The 10320-nt window shown below is 45.1% G+C and overlaps 2 long non-coding RNA genes across 10 annotated transcripts; one reads left to right on the forward strand and one right to left on the reverse strand.

The window, feature by feature from the left end:
• Positions 1-7: 7 nt before the first annotated feature.
• LOC122162331 lies at positions 8-5939 on the forward strand. 9 transcript variants are annotated; one of them, XR_006169470.1, is made up of 6 exons: positions 8-209; positions 1084-1181; positions 2071-2168; positions 3061-3158; positions 3937-4148; positions 5546-5939. It is a non-coding gene; the product is annotated as an uncharacterized LOC122162331 (long non-coding RNA). The 9 variants fall into 9 exon arrangements; XR_006169473.1 differs by having other exon boundaries at positions 3949-4148; XR_006169475.1 differs by having other exon boundaries at positions 4051-4148.
• Positions 715-4638, reverse strand: LOC122162333. Its single transcript, XR_006169477.1, has 2 exons — positions 3863-4638; positions 715-918 (listed from the first exon to the last, which is right to left on the reverse strand). It is a non-coding gene; the product is annotated as an uncharacterized LOC122162333 (long non-coding RNA).
• Positions 5940-10320: the final 4381 nt, after the last annotated feature.

Consider the following 10320-nt stretch of genomic DNA (forward strand, 5'->3'; position numbering starts at 1 on the left):
TTTCTTCAGATGCCTGGCAGCATCCGTGCCCGGTAGCTACCCTGACCTCCTCCTCGGCATGACCACCAGCGCTTTCCCTTCCTCCAGAGAGATGTTTTGTCCTGCTTGCAGCCACAGACTCCTCCACGGGCGCCAGCTGAGGACATGCATCTCTGCTGGAGGTGGCAGCATGCCCAGTAGCTACCCTGTCCTCCTCCCAGGCACGGATGGTGAGTTTTTGCCGGCACCGCAGTCTCTTCTCACCTTTGCTTTTCTGTCTCATTGAATCCGTTTGCTTTGCTGTTCTGTTGGTGGGCTTTGGTTCTTTGTCTTTCCGTTTATTGTGTTTGTTTTTCCATTGCATCACATTGGTTTGCTTTCCTTTGTTCCCTTCGTTTTGCTTTCTCTACTGCTCCTTTTCCTTTGCTCTGCTTTGTTCATTTCATCTTCGTTTGTTTTTTTTGGTTTGCTTTCCTTTTGGTTGTTCATTCTGTTCCTTGGCTCTTGGTTTTTGGGCGTTGCTTTGCTTTGTCCTACTTTCAAATTTGCTTTTTGTCTTTCATTCTGGTTTGTTCTGTTATTTTTTCCTCCATGTTCTCCCCTTAGATTTTGTTAGCTTTTATATTGTCTCACTGTGTTGCTTTGAATTTTTTGCTTTGCCATATTGTTGCAGTCAACGCCCTTGCTTTTTTTTGTACTTTTTCCCTTTGTTTACTTTGCTCTTTTTCTTTTCCGTTTGGCTTTTGTTTCCTGCTCCTTTGGCTTTGCTTTCTAGTGCTTATTTTTCTTTTTGGTTGGTTCTTTTTCTTGCCAGACCATGCCTTTGCATTCTGAAAGTATGCCTTCTCTGTTCTCATCTTTTCCTTTTGCTTTCATTACGTTCTTCCTCCTTCCTTGTCCCCATGGCTGCTTCCTTCCTCTTACCTTGCCTTTACTTACCTGATGTTAGCTTTCTGGATTGTTCATTCTTACATCCTTCGTGGACTTGAGGCTTTTCTTCAGATGCCTGGCAGCATCCGTGCCCGGTAGCTACCCTGACCTCCTCCTCGGCATGACCACCAGCGCTTTCCCTTCCTCCAGAGAGATGTTTTGTCCTGCTTGCAGCCCCAGACTCCTCCACGGGCGCCAGCTGAGGACGTGCATCTCTGCTGGGGGTGGCAGCATGCCCAGTAGCTACCCTGTCCTCCTCCCAGGCACGGATGGTGAGTTTTTGCCGGCACCGCAGTCTCTTCTCACCTTTGCTTTGCCGTCTCATTGAATCCGATTGCTTTGCTGTTCTGTTGGTGGGCTTTGGTTCTTTGTCTTTCCCTTCATTGTCTGTTTTTCCACTGGTCACATTGGTTTGCTTTCTTTTTTCTACTTGGTTTTGCTTTCTCAACTGCTCCTTTTCCTTTGCTCTGCTTTGTTCATTTCATGTTCGTTTGCTTTTTTTGGTTTGCTTTCCTTTGTGTTGTTCATTCTGTCCCTTGGCTCTTGCTTTTCGGGCATTGCTTGGCTTTGCCCTACTTTCAAATTTGCTTCTTGACATTCTTTCTGGTTTACTTGTTTTTTCCTCCATGCTCTCCCCTTAGATTTTGTTAGCTTTATATTGTCTCACTGTGTTGCTTTGAATTTTTTGCTTTGCCATATTGTTGCAGTCAACAGCCTTGCTTTTTTTTGTACTTTTTCCCTTTGTTTACTTTGCTCTTTTTCTTTTCCTTTTGGCTTTTGTTTCCTGCTCCTTTGGCTTTGCTTTCTAGTGCTTATTTTTCTTTTTGGTTGGTTCCTTTTCTTTCCAGACCATGCCTTTGCATTCTGGTAGTATGCCTTCTCTGTTCTCATCTTTTCCTTTTGCTTTCATTAGATTCTTCCTCCTTCCTCGTCCCCATGGCTGCTTCCTTCCTCTTACCTTGCCTTTACTTACCTGACGTTAGCCTTCTGGACGGTTCATTCTTACATCCTCCCTGTCCTTGCATCTGTCCTCAGTGTGGATTTGAGGCTTTTCTTCAGATGCCTGGCAGCATCCGTGCCCAGTAGCTACCCTGACCTCCTCCTCGGCATGACCACCAGCGCTTTCCCTTCCTCCAGAGAGATGTTTTGTCCTGCTTGCAGCCACAGACTCCTCCACTGGCGCCAGCTGAGGACGTGCATCTCTGCTGGAGGTGGCAGCATGCCCAGTAGCTACCCTGTCCTCCTCCCAGGCACGGATGGTGAGTTTTTGCCGGCACCGCAGTCTCTTGTCACCTTTGCTTTTCTATCTCATTGAATCCGATTGCTTTGCTGTTCTGTTGGTGGGCTTTGGTTCTTTGTCTTTCCATTTATTGTGTTTGTTTTTCCATTGCATCACATTGGTTTGCTTTCCTTTGTTCCCTTCGTTTTGCTTTCTCTACTGCTCCTTTTCCTTTGCTCTGCTTTGTTCATTTCATCTTTGTTTGTTTTTTTTGGTTTGCTTTCCTTTGGGTTGTTCATTCTGTTCCTTGGCTCTTGGTTTTGGGCGTTTCTTTGCTTTGTCCTACTTTCAAATTTGCTTTTTGTCTTACATTCTGGTTTGTTATTTTTTCCTCCATGTTCTCCCCTTAGGTTTTGTTAGCTTTTATATTGTCTCACTGTGTTGCTTTGAATTTTTTGCTTTGCCATATTGTTGCAGTCAACGCCCTTGCTTTTTTTTGGTACTTTTTCCCTTTGTTTACTTTGCTCTTATTCTTTTCCTTTTGGCTTTTGTTTCCTGCTCCTTTGGCTTTGCTTTTTAGTGCTTATTTTTCTTTTTGGTTGGTTCTTTTTCTTGCCAGACCATGCCTTTGCTTTCTGAATGTATGCCTTCTCTTTTCCCCTCTTTTCCTTTTCCTTTCATTACGTTCTTCCTCCTTCCTCGTCCGCATGGCTGCTTCCTTCCTCTTACCTTGCCTTTACTTACCTGACGTTAGCCTTCTGGACGGTTCATTCTCACATCCTCCCTGTCCTTGCCTCTGTCCTCAACGTGGACTTGAGGCTTTTCTTCAGATGCCTGGCAGCATCCGTGCCCGGTAGCTACCCTGACCTCCTCCTCGGCATGACCACCAGCGCTTTCCCTTCCTCCAGAGAGATGTTTTGTCCTGCTTGCAGCCACAGACTCCTCCACGGGCATCAGCTGAGGACGTGCATCTCTGCTGGGGGTGGCAGCATGCCCAGTAGCTACCCTGTCCTCCTCCCAGGCACGGATGGTGAGTTTTTGCCGGCACCGCAGTCTCTTGTCACCTTTGCTTTGCCGTCTCATTGAATCCGATTGCTTTGCTGTTCTGTTGGTGGGCTTTGGTTCTTTGTCGTTCCCTTCATTGTCTGTTTTTCCATTGGTCACATTGGTTTGCTTTCTTTTTTCTACTTGGTTTTGCTTTCTCAACTGCTCCTTTTCCTTTGCTCTGCTTTGTTCATTTCATGTTCGTTTGTTTTTTTTTGGTTTGCTTTCCTTTTGTTTGTTCATTCTGTTCCTTGGCTCTTGGTTTTTGGGCGTTACTTGGCTTTGCCCTACTTTCAAATTTACTTCTTGACATTCTCTCTGGTTTACTTGTTTTTTCCTCCATGCTCTCCCCTTAGATTTTGTTAGCTTTTATATTGTCTCACTGTGTTGCTTTGAATTTTTTGCTTTGCCATATTGTTGCAGTCAACGCCCTTGCTTTTTTTTGGTACTTTTTCCCTTTGTTTACTTTGCTCTTTTTCTTTTCCTTTTGGCTTTTGTTTCCTGCTCCTTTGGCTTTGCTTTCTAGTGCTTATTTTTCATTTTGGTTGGTTCTTTTTCTTTCCAGACCATGCCTTTGCATTCTGGTAGTATGCCTTCTCTATTCTCTTCTTTTTCTTTTGCTTTCATTACGTTCTTCCTCCTTCCTCGTCCCCATGGCTGCTTCCTTCCTCTTACCTTGCCTTTACTTACCTGACGTTAGCCTTCTGGATTGTTCATTCTTACATCCTCCCTGTCCTTGCCTCTGTCCTCAATGTGGACTTGAGGCGTTTCTTCAGATGCCTGGCAGCATCCGTGCCCGGTAGCTACCCTGACCTCCTCCTCGGCATGACCACCAGCGCTTTCCCTTCCTCCAGAGAGATGTTTTGTCCTGCTTGCAGCCGCAGACTCCTCCACGGGCATCAGCTGAGGACGTGCATCTCTGCTGGGGGTGGCAGCATGCCCAGTAGCTACCCTGTCCTCCTCCCAGGCACGGATGGTGAGTTTTTGCCGGCACCGCAGTCTCTTGTCACCTTTGCTTTTCTGTCTCATTGAATCCGATTGCTTTGCTGTTCTGTTGGTGGGCTTTGGTTCTTTGTCTTTCCCTTCATTGTCTGTTTTTCCATTGGTCACATTGGTTTGCTTTCTTTTTTCTACTTGGTTTTGCTTTCTCTATTGCTCCTTTTCCTTTGCTCTGCTTTGTTCATTTCATCTTTGTTTGTTTTTTCTGGTTTGCTTTCCTTTTGGTTGTTCATTCTGTTCCTTGGCTCTTGGTTTTCGGGCATTGCTTTACTTTGCCCTACTTTCAAACTTGCTTCTTGACTTTCACTCTGGTTTACTTTTTTTTTCCCTCCATGCTCTCCCCTTAGGTTTTGTTAGCTTTTATATTGTCTCACTGTGTTGCTCTGAATTTTTTGCTTTGCCATATTGTTGCAGTCAATGCCCTTGCTTTTTTTTGTACTTTTTCTCCCGGTTTACTTGGCTCCTTTTCTTTTCCTTTTGGCTTTTGTTTCCTGCTCCTTTGGTTTGGGTTTTTGGTGCTTATTTTTCTTTTTGGTTGGTTCTTTTTCTTTCAGTGTATTGTCTCTTTTTGGTTTGCTTTCCTTTGTTCTCTTTGGTTTTTTTTTCTGTAGTGCTCCTTAGCTGTCCATTGTTAATGTCATGTTTGTTTTTTTTTTTTGGTTTGCTTTCCTTTTTGTTCTTCATTTTGTTCCTTGGCTCTTGGTTTTCCGGCATTGCTTTGCTGTGTTCTACTTTCTTCTTTGCTTCTTTTATTCTGTTTTTTTTTTCTCCATGTTCTCTCCTTAGATTTTCTTAGCTTTTATATTGTCTGACTGCTCTGCCAGTCAGCCTGTTTTCAACCGATCTCAATGTCCCCTCATGTATCCCACACTTTTTCTGCTTTGTTATAAGGATGTTTTTGGATACAGTATCAAATTCCTTGTTGAAATCAAGGTGGACTACATCCGCTGCTCTCCGTTCATCCCAGGCAGTGACAACATTTTGTATTTGTGTTATCGGTTTCTCTTTTGTTTAGTTTTAGTTGTTATGAGTTTGGGTAATGGGTTACCCCATTATGAAGGGGTAAAGGATTACTGTGTTGGGTAAGGGGTAAGAGTTATGGGTTCCCAGTTTTGGTTTGGTTTAATGGTTGCCGTTTTGGATTATGAATTAAGGGTTTCCATTTGGGTTAGGGTTTGCCTAAACCCAGGGAGAAACCGTTGACACAAACCCAAAACCGTTTGCCTTAACGCTTCGCCCTCACCCAGAAGGGTAACCTTTAAACCTGACCCAGATGCGTAACGCTTGACACATAAGTCTTAAGCCTAACCGATCTAGGAAGTCTAAAGCTTAACCCAGAAGGTTATCTCAGTACTCACCAATCACACCAAACAGGAACACTTGACCACAACCCAGAGCAGGATCAAGCTGAGCTCGTCTGCTGCCGGGGCTACTCTGAGGCACAGGGTATGGCGAGCAGCTGCAGGCAGCGCAGCTCACACTGGAGGTGCCTGGACCCAGCTGCCGGCTGTACTTGGGCAGGGCCCTCTGTCCTCATGGAAACGCACTGTGACAGCATAAAGGTTCCCGGAACCCGGCTGATGTCATCTGCGCTGTGATGCTCTGTGCTCTGCCTGGCCTGAAGCCGATGCCTCCAGGATGTTGTTCAATGATGTCTTAGTGTTTTTTGTGTGTTCTTTTGTGTTTGCTTTTTGTTTTTTCTTGTTTTTTGTTTGTCAGTTGTCATCTCTGTTTTGCCATGACGTTAAATCCTATTTCGTTGGTGTTCTGTTGGTAGCGTTTCTTTGTATTTTGGGATATGGGATCAATACGGGATTGAATGGGGGAATTGGAGCAGGGGTACTTGAGGGAACGGGGAATTCTGAGGGTCAGATAGAAGGGACAAGAGGGTGGGGGGGATGAATCTAGGGGAGAAAATGGGACGACTTGAAGGGGGGGGAGGGGGTGGTGAAAGGGGATTGAAGCAGATGTAGATAAGATATGGCACCAAACTGAAATACTGCACAACATAAGACAAGGGGAAGTGAAACCAACATGACTTCCTGGCTTCCCAAATTGCAGTGGCTAAAGAAGTTATCTGTGGAAATGGTGTGTGCAATCGCTGTACATGTGCATCCTTCCTTGTAGCGTGATTGGATGTTGAAGATGTGTCTCTAAGCATGAAAAGTCAAAGGTGGTGAGGATTAGAATGTGAACATCATAATCCTGATGGAAAAGCAGGGATTGATGTGGGGTGCTCTGTTCAGCAGCAGGGCTTAGCACATCAGTTTAAGAACCAACATATGAGTTTAGCAAAAAGAATCCACGAGTGATAGTTCTGAACCTTTCATTTCAGCTTTAGTGGGAGAGCAGCCTCGTTCCTCCTCAATAACTTTGTGTGGACACACAAAGGAATACTTCTACCTCCTGCCTCAACGATTGTGCCTCACAAATCACTTCTGCTTTGGTCTTCTCTGTATCTGCTAATACCTCTTTTGCTTTTCTCCTTGTCTGCTTGTCTCCTTGTCTGCCTCCATCCTTTTTCTTCTTCTCTGCGCTTGTTTCTTTCTTGTCTGTTCTCCTTCTGCTTTTATCCTTCTCATAGTCTCTTACCTTTGTTCTCTCTGCTCCTGCTCATCTCTCTTGCTGTCTTGCCTGTATCCTATCGTGCTTTTCATCTTCTGCACTTCTTCCTTACCCGTACCTTCTTCTTACCTATATTTTCTCTTCTCAGTGTCCAACGTCTGCATCACAACTCTGTCTGAATTAGTTTTGGGGTGGAAAAAGGTACCAAGGTAGATAGATTTGTACAAGAGAACCTCTTACACTGTACCTGAAAGGTGATCCAAAGGAGCAGTCAGGAACCAAGACCATAAAGGTGCTGGTTTCAAATGGAGAATTTTCCAGAGTTCCTTCCAGTCATTGCTTGGAGGAACTGAGGTTTTTATCCTTGTATCTCTGCAGAAAAGCAGGGTGGAGGGAACGTTTATGGTGAGGTGCTCAGGTGAAATTGTCCTCCTTGCACAGTCTGTGTCCATGTGATGCACGGTGAAGAGAAGCCTGCTGTTCTGTGAGTAAGCCTGCCAAAAGGAAGTAATGGTTCTGGCCTTTTTGGCAAGTCTCTAAGGTGAGATCTTTGGACATGCTGCTTGATTTGCAGGGGAAATACCATTTCAGTTGTTTGTTGCCGTGCTTGGTTGGTGCTTGTATGAACAGTATTCATCATCTAGACAAGCAGTGCTCTAGCACCAGGGAAGGGAAAAACCTCATGTACATCCAGTCTTCTCCACAAGCCTTATGTTGTCTTTCCGCGGCGTCTCTAAATGCCTGTGGAAATTATGGGGGGAGTGGGGGGTGGATGGGGGATGGGGAAGAGATGAGGAGCAATTTGTGTGCATCCTGTGCCCACGGAGCAGGTATCACCTACTAAGAGTTAGGAGCCCTTCACGGCATCGTGGACTTGTTTTCTTTCCTTGTTTGAGCACGATGGTTTTGTAGGTGCTGTGTGCATTTTAAGTAACTGTGAAATCTGCTGAGACAACAGGCGTCCTAGAGAGAGCCCCGCTGCACCCTTTTTGTTCAGGCTGTTCTATTCTCTCCTGAAATTAAAAGGGACTTGAAAAACCCAGACGTACAACTTGCTGCTGTTCCAGCCTGTCAAGTGGGGATCATGCAGTGTGACCACCATTGGGGCAGGAGGGAAGTAGCTAAGAAATTCATCTGCCCACATGAAGTAGCAGGTCTTGAAAATGGTAATAGCCATGATAGGTCAATTAGCAAGGGCTTAGAATTCTAGAATCACCAAGGTTGGAAAAGACCTACAAGATCATCCAGTCCAACCGTCCACCTATCACCAACAGTTCTCACTAATCCATGCCCCTCCACACGATGCCTAAATGTTCCTTGAACACCTCCAGGGTGGGTGACTGCACCACCTCCCTAGGCAGCCCATTGCAGTACCTGACCACTCTTTTGGAGAAGTAGTCTTTCCTAACATCCAGCCTGAATCTCCCCTGGTGCAACTTCCCTTGAATCCTATCACAAGTTACATGAGAGAGTTAGCAGTGGAAGTGACTGATCTGTGTGGGACAGCCCCGACTTGGCTAACGGTGCTGCAGGAATGGAACAGTGTTCACGTAGATGGCAGGGAGCTTGTTCTTGTGAAATGGTCCCTTGTGCCCCAAGAATCTCTCTGACTTTGTGTCATGGACTCTTCCTCGTGGTTTTCAGTGTGTACAGAGGCATTGCTAATAAAGAACAGACCTCTTCGTAGGCCATGGAAAGGAAGGTACTTGCAAAGCAAAGGCAGGCAGATGCATGCAAAGCTAATGCAGCTGTGGGCTTGCTTAGCAAAGGGAAGCATGTGCATGCTTCCAAAGCAAAGGCAGGGAGATGCATGTGATGCAAAGGCAGGTGGATGCTTGAGAAGCCATATCAGGTAGAGCTGAAGATGCCTGAGCTCTGTGAGAGCTCTGAGAGCGGGATGGAGAGCTCATGGCCAAGAAGAAGCCTACAGTCCTAGCCGCCCAGGGAGAGGGTGAGATTGCTAAAGGGAGGGAGGATTCTTGGAGTTATCTGAGGGGTCTAGAAAGGGAGCTGAAAGGTTTGGGGCTCCTTTGCTGTGCTCTACCCAGGCTGTGACAGTGCTGGGATTTGTTTTGGAGTTACTCTGAAAACAAAAGGGAGGTTTCAGTGCAGTCTGAAGCCCTGCAACTCTGCTGTCGGGGCTGCAGCCCAGCGTAGGTGCCCTGTCCCCACATTAGTATGTCCCCATTTGAGTACGGTCCATAATATTCATCCAAACTTTACCGTTACTTCCAGCTTAACTATTAAAATATTCAGCAGCAGTCCCTCTCTGATCTTGCTAGCTGGGCACTCACTCTTGTGATCTCTCCTTATTCAGATTTTAACACATTTAATGCAGGATAAGGTGAGAGTTGTTTCACGTTCTTCAATCAGCAAACCACACGGTATTTATACCTCATGAAAATACGTGACATTGATTTTTTTTTTTTAAACCTTCAGTGATGTCTGGATTGCTTTCCTTAAGTCAAGGGTGTTCATTAAAAGGCCTCCTTCGTAGCATCAAATGCTATTATTACCTTTAATGCTAATTAGCTTATTATGGATCGTTCTATGCAGAGCTTATACACCCAAAGCCACTGACAACGTATCCCCATCACTTTCAAAGCATTTAATTCTCACATCTTTAATTACTTCTCTCAAAATAGCTATGGCATCAGGCACTGACATACATCATCTATAATTCATGAAACTTAAACAAAAGGATCTATTTCATTCTCTAAAAATGTGTTCTTTCTAACTACTAAGCATCTCTTATCCTTACATATTCTAGCGCACGCTATCAAACAGCAAAAAAATTATCCTATACAATTCTGTGGAGAATACAATTTTCTAGGATTCCTCTAAGAGTCAGCGTAAGCTTTGATAACCCAAACCAAATTAATATACACCAAAAACCACACCATAGCACAACACACCTTTAGATAGGAAACTGTGGGGAAAAAATGACACAAGGGCCAGGGCATGCTTCCCAGAACAGAAAAACAGAAAGGGTGGTACCGTTCATAGACCATCTGTGACACAATCCACACTACAGTCAGGTTATTCCACACAGACAGCTGATGCTACCCTCGTGCAAATCCAGACTGAGCAGCACGAACCTGGCAGCCACCTCCCCTGCCCTTCCTACCCCCACCTTGATGTTCCAGGAACACCAAAGCGGTTCTCAGAGTACGGCAGGTGAGCGAGAGGCAGGTAACAACGTGCAAGGCTGTCACCCTCCAGATATTTTCTGCTAAACCTGTCTCTCAATCTTGCAGCTCACAAAGTCATTTTGTTCAACTCCCACATTCTGAAATATCTAACAACAAGCTTTTTTTCAGTCCCTCGTTCTTGGTGCAAAAAGACAAAGGAACCCCTTTTAAAAGAAAAAATGCAATGACTCCAAAAACATTACTTAAATGTACCTCATCCGTTTGTAGAGGGCGACTCTGCAACTTAGCACAGCCTGCAGCTTGTGAGCCCCCACAGCAATTCCATAACAGTCAGCAGTTGGTGAATGACTGGACCAGCTACACAGTTTAGTCTAGACAACTGCCTTGGAACACGGAGCAATTCTGACACCTTCTGGCTGCTGCTCGGTATTA

Source organism: Centrocercus urophasianus, unplaced genomic scaffold, assembly GCF_019232065.1.
Source record: "Centrocercus urophasianus isolate 14NV4802_14NV808 unplaced genomic scaffold, USGS_Curo_1.0 seq_20, whole genome shotgun sequence".
NCBI lineage: Eukaryota > Metazoa > Chordata > Aves > Galliformes > Phasianidae > Centrocercus > Centrocercus urophasianus.